Genomic DNA, 11,932 nt, shown 5'->3' on the forward strand with positions numbered 1-11,932 from the left:
AGAAACAAATTCATTCCCAAATCTTTGCAAATGCTACTTTCCAAATAAAAGTACTGCTGCTTTTCTCTCCATAAGAGACACAAGTGGATATGGTGGATCATCAAATTACCGGGCTATAAATTGTGACCACTGTCATGCCACTTCCTACATATGGATCTTATGCCCTGACAAACCAGATGTTGCAGTCTTATGACTTTATTGCCCAAGCAGCTATCTCACATTCTTCCTATCCTCACACTCTTAGATCATTAAGATCCAATGCATCTTGTTTATCTCCAAACCACTCAGGAAGATGGTGTTGTCAATGCACTGCAATTGCACCAAGCTCAGATTCCATGTCAAAGAATGAGATTTACTTCTAAAAAAAAAAATTAATCTCTGATACAATGACTGCTGTTAAGGCCTGATCTTTGATTCTATGTTGTCTTTGACATCAGTCAATGCAATAAAGTAGCACTGGCTTTGCACTTCATATCAACAAGAACAACCCAGTTTCTAACACTTTTGTTCCCTCTCTCCCTTCGTTTTTCATGCCTGATAAAGATCAATTTGTCTCTCAGGTCAAATTTCCCACTGGCTGTTGAACAGCCCTGAGGTATGCCAAATTGTTTGCAACAAAAGAAAATATATTCATGGCTTAATACCTCCTCTGATTGAATAATCCATTGTATGGTATCATTTATCCTTCCAAATCGAAGTCTTTCTGCCAGGATTAACAAATAAGTAATGTTTAGAATTCAAAGTCAAAAGGAACCTCCCAGCAATTAGATTTGTAAGCCTGACAGCCATCTTCAATTTCTGCCTTATAACTTTAACATTTATAGAGTACATGAAATTTGCTCATACTTTCACCTCACAGTAAGAAAGTTGTGGATTCAAGTCCCACTGCAGAGGCTTCAGCATACAATCTAAGCAAACAATCGAGTGCCGTACTAAAGAAGTGCTACATGGTCAGAGGTGTGTTATTATCAGATGAAACATTGAAATGATTACTGAGAAGCAGCAATTTCCAAACCATGTAAATTTTGTGCATTAGTGCCACTTCTGAGGAGTGCATTAGGTGTGTGGGGGCAACAATGATGGTCTCTCACTTCGAAGCTGATTAAAAATTCCATTAATTACATTCAAAGTGGCTAACATACATGAAAAATAACTTGTAATACTTAAATAACTATTTAGTGCCAAAATATCACAATGTTACAATGATGCTCCATTGACTTTAGTAGTCTGCAACATACATTAATTACTTACCATGAATTATACACTTATATATGCTGTTTTATATTCAGACACACAAGCATTAAAACAAAATAATAACTTCTTCCAAAGATTTCCCCTATTTGAATAAAAACTGTCGACCACTTTCCTCTAGAATCATTTAAGAGATCGCTAGATGCTGGATCTGGGAAACAGGTTGACAGTACTGTAAGCTTTTATGGAAGAATAAGACTGGATGGTCTCCTAGACAACTTTACAATTGCCACTAGCAATGGTTTCCTCAGTTAATCTTGATGACCCAGCGTCTCAATGCTCATTCCAGATTGTTTCTTAAAGTTCAATATCCTTGTTTCTTGATTCAAGCTAAAATACATTTAGAAGGAATAAATGGCAGATTATGCTACTGAATAGTTAAGCAAGAAAAAAGCCTCTTAAAATTCCCAAAAAATTTATGAAACTAATAATTCTGATACTGTCACAAGTAAAATTAGCTGATCATAAAAATATCAAGCTTAGTGCTTTATCATAGATAGGATCAGATACTGGTTTATGCAGATACTAAAGGAAAAGACAGCACGTTCCATCCAAGTGAGCAGCTACTGAACAATAATCACAAAGTATGTGTATGCCACATTGTGTATCCTGAAGATTGTAAGATTTTCCAATAAAAGGTAACTTATGAGTTAATGTTTTTGGCTGCAATGTGGGAGAACTCTGAAGACCTGAGGACTTTTATGATGCCTTTCATAAAAGGGGGGGAAGAGGGCTTCTAATACAAATTTGCTAAGCGATTGATGTGTTTATGTGGCGAATTTTGTTTTCAGGGATATAAAGAGGTGGGCTAAGAACTCATAGTGTGTCTGCATTATATTGTTTTGGTAGAATGTGAATAGTGAGAAATGGTAAATTGAGGAAAAAGGCTTATGGAAAGGAAAAAAGACAAATACATAACCAGTGAGGAAGAAGAAAACTGACACCTTCAGAATTATTAGTACTTGCATGCAGTATAGCCACCTGTTAGAACCAATATTAGAAATGTGGATCTTCGTCTTGTGCTAGCTCACAGGTTAACCACATCTGCTGTACACAAAGACATCACTGTACAATTCACATCAACAAGACAGACAGCGATTACTATTCAAATATTAAGACAGTATTTACGATTCAAACACTAGAATTATAAATTATGTAGAAGTGGAAGATGTTGTATGAATAATTCACTTCTGCTTTGCTGCCACAGAATGAAACAAATCTCTCATCCCAGCTATATGAATGTTAAACTGCCAGTATTGTTGCCACTTTCTGAGGAAGGAGAACACCTTGTACCAACTTTGGGGAAATTGTCTCCTTTTGTGTGCATTTTACCTTCTGTATGAAATTCAAGATGGGATTGCTTCAAATCGAATAGGTCTCCATTGCATTTTAATTAGATGTCAATATATGTGCACTAAACAAGAGGGAAAAATGTAAAAAGACAGAGGACAGACATAGATTTTTAGTTGCATAAATAAACTGGGATGTATAAAAGTCTTTGGTCAAAAGGTTTCTGTAAGAGGATATTCCATTAAAAGGGTGATGTATTGGAGATGGAGTTTTATCGAGCAAGAAAGAATTTACATTTATGTGGCAGTTTATTTCTCTCAGGAGATCCCAAAAGAATTTTGAAGTGTTGTCATTTTTGTGATGTAGGCGAGGACACTGGTTGTCAGCTAACTTATTTTTCAAGGGGGGGATATCGGAAGGAGAAATGTTGACGAAGACACAAGGTCAACATCCTTACACTTCAAGTAACACAATTGAATCTCTTACAGGTTCTGAAGCATGCAGGTGAGTCCATCAGCAATGTAACATCCCCGTAGCACTGCACTCATTGCAGCCTAGAGGAAGTACTCAAGTCCTGAAGTGAGACTTGGATTACGTAACCTCTTGACTCAAGAATGGTACCAATAAGACTAAATTGTCAAGAAAGTAGCAGATTTCCTTTTTAATTGCAACAATTTACAAAGGCTTAGTTTACCTGGCTTAAAAGTCCTAATCCAGACATGCTTTTAATCTCCCACCTGCTTTAGCGTCAGTCTGATATTCTGTGTGCTGCTGAGATGTTTCTTTAGTAACAAAAGCAGATTGAGTTTCCTTAACCTTTCTTCATTCATAAACAAGCTGAGGTTATTCAACAACAATACGAGATATTTTGAAGTTTACAGACATTGCCAAGCCATCCAGTAGTAAGTTGGTCTGAATGTTTGCAGACCTATCCCAGTAGCTTGGTCAATTCATTCACGGTAACTAATCTTCCTGTATTACAATACCTACTGGTTTCTCCAACCTAATTTACATGTCACATGACATTTCAGCTGCTGTGCACAAATTGAAACTGAAGGGGTGGCAACACCAGGAAAGTTGCTCATCACAATAATATTTTTTATCCTCCATCATTCCCTTTGATTTATATGACTTTATCACTTTAAAATGTAGGGTGAATACCAAAGGGGAGAGGAGAGTGAAACAATAAGACTGTAAGGTGGTCAAGTCAGTAATTGGAAGATTTTGCAAACTAATTTAACAGAGTACTGCAAAACAACCATATTACTAAATTCCACCATAACATTCTATGGGTCTACTTGTTACCTAATCATCTACTTTCTTGCCAGTTGCTGGCACAGAATAGGCAAATAATTTTAATTCAATGATCAAATCCTCATGTTCAAACACATGAGCATGAATACAGATATGAGGACAGTCGCATTATCCCACATTGTTATTCGAGTTGCTATGTTGACTAGAAGTCTAAGTGACCAACAATGGCAGCCACCCATTTACCCAAAGTATAGGGTTCACTCAAAAACCCCGCAACACTGTAACCTCAGTCTCCACATGTTCAAATACAGTTTACTACATTTAATGCAGGTAATGCTTTGTACTTGACCTGGGTTTTTAATCTGGTTTGTTACCTGTCCAGGTGGGTGGAAAATGTATGTATCATGATGCATAAGACATCAGATAGGCTGACTGGGTCAGTAGATCATTTGTCCATCATTTTTGTATATTTGTATCTATTTTTAGATTGTCCTTTAGAAGTCAGGACAGATGGTGGGCCAGATTGTCCGATCTTGTCCACGGCCACTTGTTCAAGCGAGGACAGAGAATTTGACATTGTAGCCAAAAATCCATTCACTTTCAGTAGCATTGGAGAATTCCAGCCACAAACAAAGATGGAGATTTTCAGAGTGTCAATTTTTCTATGGGGTAAATCAGACTATCTAACCCAAGTATTTTGCACTTCAAAAGTGTTATGACTGGATTGAAGGCAGTTACGCTGATAAATAAAGCTGAGTACTTAAAATAGAAACAGAAAATACTAGACAGAAACTGAAGAAAAATCACACTGGACTCAAAACTCTAATTCTCTCTCCACTGATGCTGATAAACCTGCTGAGTATTTTCATTTCATATTTCCAGCACGTACGGTATTTTGCTTTTTAAAAAAATATATTTATTCTTTCACGGGATGTGGGCATTGCTCGCTAAGGCCAATATTTGTTGCCCACCCTAACTGCCCTTGAACTGATTGGCTTGCAATGCCATTTCGGAGGGCAGTTAACGACTTGCTATTGCTCTGGAGTCACATAAGGACAGCACATTTCCTTCCCTAAACGGACATTAGGGAATCAGATGGGATTTACAATAATTTCATGGTCAACATTATTAAGACCAGCTTTCAATTCAAGATTTTATTAATTGAACCAGTTGCCACAGTGATATTCGAACCCACAAATATGCGCCAGGATTTCAGGATTACTAGTCCAGTTATATTACCACTACAGCATGTTGCCCTTAAAAATCCCTTCCTTACATATTCTGGCACGCCTCCATCCATTAAAGATTTGATTTTGAAGCAACTTTTGGAGGCATCTCTGTGGGACAATTTTAACACAGGACACAAAGTGGAAACACTTGTAATAATTTCTGCAGCACATACACTGAACCTAAATCTGCATATCCTGAAGCTACCAGGGAAATCATACAATAACGATGTTTAAACTGATAGTCAGTTTGGCTCAGTGGTGTAACTATCAGCTCGGTCAGACGGTTGTCTGTTCAACCCTGATAGGTAATCCGGTCTTAAAGTTCAGTGCAGCGTTGAGAGAATGTTACAATGTCACAGATGTCATCAATCACATGAAACATTAAAGCAATGCAATGAATGACGTTATTCAAGTCAATGCAAAATATCTCATGGTGCTAAAGAGCAGCAGAGTAACTTGCATTTATCCTGGCCAATACTCATACTTCAACAACCCCACCTTAGTGTATGCAATTTAGCTGCCACAGTGATAACAATTCAAAAGTAATTGATGGATTGTAAAACACTTTGGGATACCCTGAAGCATAAGAGACGTTACATAAATGCAAAATATTTATGTCTTTGCCTTCAAGTTATAAAGACCAAGGGGAGGATTCTCCGGCCATTCACATCAGTGGGATTCTCTGGTTCCGCTGCAGTGAACAAGTGATTTGGCTGAGCATCAAATTCTCTGTGCTCTCTGGCAGCAGCGGTGGGGCGTGAACAGCCAGAGAATTCCAGCCCAACACTACCTTGATGTCTCAGGTGTCAGAAATAATTTCTTTAACAAACAATAGATTTTATTTTGAAACTGGCATTCAAGTCAGAGAGAAGCAAGAATGAATATAATTGTTTATGATTCGGCAAGTTAAATTATTTCATGGAAAGTCATGTGCTTTTCTATCATTACAACAGCTTGGATTTATATAGCACCTTTAATGTAACATAAAAGGTCCAAAGGCAATTCACAGACTATTGTAAAGCAAAAAGCATGCCATATTAGGAGATATTAGGACAGATAGTGAGAAGTTGGATAACGATCTTTGTTTTAAGGAGCAATTTAAAGAAATAAAGGAAGATGGAGAGAGGTGCAGAGGTCTGGGGAATGGGGTCAGAAAATTATAGGGTTTATGGACAAAGCAGCTAAAGGCACAGCCACCAATGCTGAAGTGATTAGAATCAGTGATGCTCCAGAGACCAGAATGAGAGGAGTGCAGATAATCTCAAAAGATTAAGCAGCTGGTGCAAATTACAAAGATATGGAAAGGCAAAACCATGGAGAGATTTGAAAGCTAGAAATGGGGGTTTTAAAATTCAGATGTTGTTTAACCATTGTAGGTTAGCAAGCACAAGGATGATGGTGAACAATGGTCCAACTTGGGACATGGACAGTACAGCTTCCAATAAACTCAAGTTTACAGACACTAGAACTAAGCAGACCCACCAATTGGAAATAAAGGCACAGATGAGGGTTTCAGCAGAAGAGGGAGGATCGAGTTAGGTGATGTTACAGAGATGGAAATAATTAAAACAAAACATTAAAAAATGTTCTGAGGTGCTAGAGAACTAAACTAGTTAGGTATCTAAGAATCAGGCAGCAAATTTTCACAGCAAAAATAGCAGCACATTTAAGGCTGTGCACAATATTAGTCTAACAATTAATGAAAATGTTTTGTCCTCCATATCACTGCATTCCAATCATTTAATTTTTTTAAAACAGGACTTAATAGTGATAACAGTGTTTGAAAAGAAAACAACTGCCAAATACTGTTAAAGAATATTCCTTCCAAGGTAAACCCTTGATTTTGGCACAGAGATCATTCAGTCTGAAAAAACATCTGATCGCGTGCCATTCACCTTCTGACTGCTTCCTAGCAACCGTTTTCATTGTTACTATGTGGTGACAGAAATTTGTATACAGTACTTGGTAAACTTACAACTGATAATTCCTTACCTTCCCCTCTCAAGGCAAGAAAACCAATGCATTCACCTGAGACATCACTTGTTGAAACCTGCATCCACACATCTAACAGGCAGATTACATCAATGAAGCAACTTGCACTAATCCAAAAATAACATTTTTATGGCTCATACCCTCAGTTAAAATTACTTTTAATCTTCCTCACTAGGCTCCTGATGGCAACTGATGCTTCAGCAGCACATAAAACAAAGTAGTGCAATGTAAGACTGGAATCACAAAAACAAATCTTGCTTCCTCTATGATTTGCAATTCCCTGGTTTCCCAGAATCATTTTCTGTGTACCCACCTTTCATGCAACGAGCACCTGGTGCAAGATCAACCACTGGGTCAGGAACCCCACGACTGCAGCCTACAGTTAGGCCCAGGCAGTACCAGCCATGCTCCTTTACCCTGCTCACCTTTCATTCTCTCTCTCCCCAAGATGGTGAGGAAAGTCCTGCCCAGTGTCAGCACATAAATACATTTGACATGTGAGTCATTGATTTTTCTCCTTCCCCCACTGAATATTTCTACTGGATCAGCTCACAGCATGGCTGCCTTCTCCACAGGATTTCTTTTCTTCTCTTCTCTAGGTCATTTAATAAAGTTGTATGCAGGGGACTTACTATAATTCAGGATATCCTGTTTCGGCTCCTATTGGAACCTGGTGTGCATTAATAGATCGGAATGCAGATTAAACAAACCATTTGAAAAAAAAACTGAGGCCTGAAAAAGAGTAGATCTTACATTTGTGAGGATGTGGGTGGCAAAGAGGGTGAGGCCAGGGGCATGGCAGGGTGGGGGGCAGTGAAGGTTACATCCCTAATTATTACGATTTAATTTGAAAATAGGACAGCATCAATTACACAGTTTTTCTCCTAGCATCACTTTACACCAGTGAAGTGTGGGAGAGTAAACTTTACTTGTCCTGATGACCTGGGCTCACAGATCATTGGGATGGGAAGATTTGTGGAACTTTCTCCTCCTTTTACATGTTTAACTGTCCATTACTAATCATGACTGGATATGGCAGGACTGCAGAGCTTAGATCTGATCTGTTTGTTGTGGGATTGCTTAGCTCAGTCTATTGTATGCTGCTATGATGTTGACATCTCACTTTATTTTATCAGAGTTGATTCCCCTGGCTCAGTGGCAATAGTAGAGTGGGGGATATGAGTACAATTCTGCTGCTGCTCCACAGAGCCTCATGGGATGCCCAGTTTTGAGATTTTTTCGTAATTTGTCCCATTTAGCACAATGCTAGTGTCACACAACACAATAAGGGTATGCTCAATGTCTCCACAGAGGTGCTGCGGTTGTCATTCCCACCAATACTGTCATGGACAGAGGCATCTGCAATGGGCAAGTTGGTGAGGATGAAGTCAAGTACACTTTTCCCTCTAATTGGTTCCATAACCACATGTCACTGTCCTAGTCCAGCAGTTATGTCCTTTAGGACTCAGCTAGCTCAGTCTAGTAGTGTTACCAAGCCACTTTTGGTCACAGACATTGAAGCCTCCTCCCAGTGTACATTTTGTGTCCACCACCAGCGATTCCTCGAAGTGAGGTTTAATATAGAGGAGCATTAATTCATCAGCTTAAATGAATGTAAATGTTGAGAACTCCCAAGGCAACTCCTACCAACCTGTGTATCACCCTACACCTCTGGTGTACCTATCTTGTTAGTAGGGTAGGACTTCTCCCAGAGATGGTTATTGTGGTATCTGGGACATTATCTGTAAGGAATGATTATGTCAGACATGACCAATCTGTGGGACAGTTCTCCCAAATTCAGCACAAGCCCCATGTGTTAGTAAGGAAGACGTTGCATGGGTTGATAGAGCTGGGTTTACCAATGTCATTTCCCGTGCTGATGCTAGGTGGTCTGTCCATCCATCCAACTAATATGTGGTGATGGAGGGGCTCATCATTATGTACGTGGAGGGGTGAAGAGGAGCAATTTAATTGTGTGTGTTGAGGGGGGGGGGGGGGCGAAGGCAAAAGAGGGGCTGATTACAGTATGCATGCATGCATGCAAGGGAGTATGGGAAGCTGATTAAAGTGCATGAGCGTAAGTTGTGTGTCAGGGTATGGGGGCAAACAGATGTTTCATGGAGACTTCTGTTATGGGAAATATGGAAAGCTTGGCTGAAACCTATGAGTATATAAAATAATAGCACTTCTACAAAGTACTTAAAAGCATAGACTTGTGTATCTATGCAATGTTGATTTATAACATGCAAACATTGATAATTATACGCTGAATGTCACTATGCTGCTTTATTTTCAATTTTGATTTTGTTGGTGTGTGAGGGTTAGGTTAATTTTCAACTGTTAAAATGGGGCCATATCAGACAATAGCTTGGGAAGTATGGCATTAGTTTTTTTTCCTCTTCTTATGGCTGCATTTTGCAACACTTATGTTAACTTGCATTTCAAATGCCTTTAATGTAAAAAGCATTCCAAGATTCATTGTTACAAGGAGGAGGCGACAGTGATAGAGGAACATTAAAAGAAATAAGGAGTAGATGGCAAGGCAAGACAAAAGCATAAGAATAATACTCGGGCTGAAAAGGTGGAATGAAGAAGTTCTACAGGTAGAAAGAGAAAAGAAACAAAGATTTAGGGAAGAGGACAGGAGGTCTGAATGAATGGTAAAGATTTGGCCGTAAGAAACAGAACAAAAACAGGGGGCTGACATAAAATGCCAAGGGCACAGGAGGTTGTAGAGGCAGGATAGATGAGGAAAAATGTTTTAAATTTGATGTATTTGGCATCAGAGGGGTAGTGCTAATCTGAGTGTGGGGTGATGGGTGAACGCAAAGACACAGGATATGGGAAACTGGACTTCAAACAATTTGGAGTGGTAAAGAACAGCAGGGGGTTAACAAAGAGAATATTGAATTCATACCAATGGAAGTAATTAAAGATTGCTACTCTGAGTGGAAGATAGCATTATGATCACAATCATGAATATGCTTTGCCAGCTTTAACAAAGGGTCATCTGGACTCAAAACGTCAGCTCTTTTCTCTCCTTGCAGATGCTGCCAAACCTGCTGAGATTTTCCAGCCTTTTCTCTTTTGGTTTCATATTCAGCAACTGCGTAATTTGCTTCTGTCATGAATATCAATTCAATCCTTCTAGGTCATTGAAAGATTCTGCAGTGAAACTCCAGTTCAAAGCAATCAATCTGAGGACAAATCTTTTAAGAAATGCTCCAAGGCCACTTTAAGATTATATAGTAAAATCAGAAAATGCTGAAAAAACTCAGGAGGGCTGGCAGCATCGGCGCAAAGGAAGAGAGTTGGCGTTTCGAGTCCCTATCACCCTTCTACAGAAAGCAAGATTATTGCTTTTCAATCACTCTGGTGCAAAGCAAACTTTTAAAAAGTTTAATTCAAAATAAAAATATAGTGAAGCTCTACAATATTCCTATTAAGCATGCAAATAAACACAAAGTAACACTGGTTGATCGGCACAGGTTTGCTGTTCTCGTTGTAAACAGATAGTCCAATGTCTGCAGAACAACCTCCCTAATAGATTCTGAATAATAAATGAAACCTCGGGAAAAACATTATTGGCTGTCCCGGATAGGAGCAAGACAGCGGGCAGAATGGATTCTAAACAGCAATTGCGTGCTGTTCAATCCTAAAGATTTTGTCACATTGTTGCTGTCATTTCAGTTAGTGCCAGTGAAGTGTTTCCAGGAGAGCTGGAATGACGGGCCGAGCTGTGCAGTTCTTCAAACAGCGAGAGGAGCCGCCCGGCTTTCACAACTTAAAACTGTTCACAGTCTGTGTGCTCGAATCAACAATACCACTAATATACATCAGAGACTTTTAAAAAGTGTGTCTGGGCAGGAACTCTCTCAGTCAGTGTCCAAACCCTGTCTGAAGGCGGATTCCGCCACTTGGGCCAACAAGTGGCAGATATTGGGAGTAAAGTGATGTGAGGGAGTTTGCAGCCTGTCCTGTAGCCAACTTCAGTCGGCTGCTGCGGCCTGGGCTGCCGCACCTCACAACCCTTGCCTCAAACCAAGTTGGCCGCCAGGAAAGTAGTTTAAAAACGAAAGGCGAGCGAGCAAGGAAGAGAGAAGAGAGTGAGCGGAGGGAGAGAGAGAGTGTGGAAAGTAAGGGGAGGGCGGCTCTTTACTCGAGTTCACACTCACCATGGTCGCACACGGAGCCATTACATTCCGGCAAAAAGCAAGTGTCTGCTCAGCCCAGGCGCAAGTGGTGTCGGCGAGCTGGGCACAAGCAGACTTAGAGAAACGTGAGGCAGCTCCTGTGTCCTGTCCTCTCTCTCCACCAGGAAGTTATATCTTTCTTCCCTCACACACCAAGCGTCAACTACACAAAGCGCATTATGGGGCTCCCCCTACCCCGGGCTGGAACTGATCTGAACTATTGGGGGGGAAGGAGACCTGCTGCTACTTCCTGGGGTGTGTGTTTATATATCTTCATCCATTTACCAACTCAGTAAAACGCCTTGATCTTCCCGCTGCCCCTTTGTCCTCTAATGAATTTGTTTCTGGGCGGAGGACAATGTTCAGTTGCCCTAAAGAGATCATGATAGCCCTTCCTGAACAGCCGTAGGTAGGGAATGGTGTAAGTTGGGGGATTTTGAATATTGAACCAGGGACAGGGATATTTGTTAAGTCTTGATAGTGTGGGAGCTGGCAGTGATGGTGTGCTCACAATGTTGCTGTTTTTGTCATCAGTGATAGAGGTGGGTAAGAAGTGCTTGGGGACTTGTTCCAGTGCATCCTATAGGATACGACATTCTGTACCAAAATGCACTGGCAACACTAAGGAATGGATATTGAATCCAATCATCCCGACACTGATTAAGCAGGCTACTTTGTTTGATGGCATTGAGACTTCATGCATGTTATTGTGGCCACAACCAT

The 11,932-nt window shown here is 40.0% G+C and overlaps 1 protein-coding gene across 4 annotated transcripts in view; it reads right to left on the minus strand.

The window, feature by feature from the left end:
* poc1bl (POC1 centriolar protein homolog B (Chlamydomonas), like) overlaps window positions 1-11,437 on the minus strand; it is a 43,716-nt gene extending 32,279 nt beyond the window's left edge. Inside the window, exons 1-2 of one of the 4 annotated variants that reach the window (XM_080208104.1) lie at window positions 11,192-11,437; window positions 645-703 (exon numbers count right to left, since the gene is read on the minus strand). The gene's annotated coding sequence lies outside the window, so the exon portion shown is untranslated. Of the gene's footprint in view, window positions 1-644; window positions 704-3,235; window positions 3,499-11,191 lie in introns of those variants that run through there. The other 3 variants (XM_080208112.1, XM_080208095.1, XM_080208122.1) reach the window with 3 other exon arrangements.
* Window positions 11,438-11,932: the final 495 nt, after the last annotated feature.

The sequence above is a fragment of the Carcharhinus amblyrhynchos genome, chromosome 2 (genome assembly GCF_965287045.1).
Source record: "Carcharhinus amblyrhynchos chromosome 2, sCarAmb.v2.hapA, whole genome shotgun sequence".
NCBI lineage: Eukaryota > Metazoa > Chordata > Chondrichthyes > Carcharhiniformes > Carcharhinidae > Carcharhinus > Carcharhinus amblyrhynchos.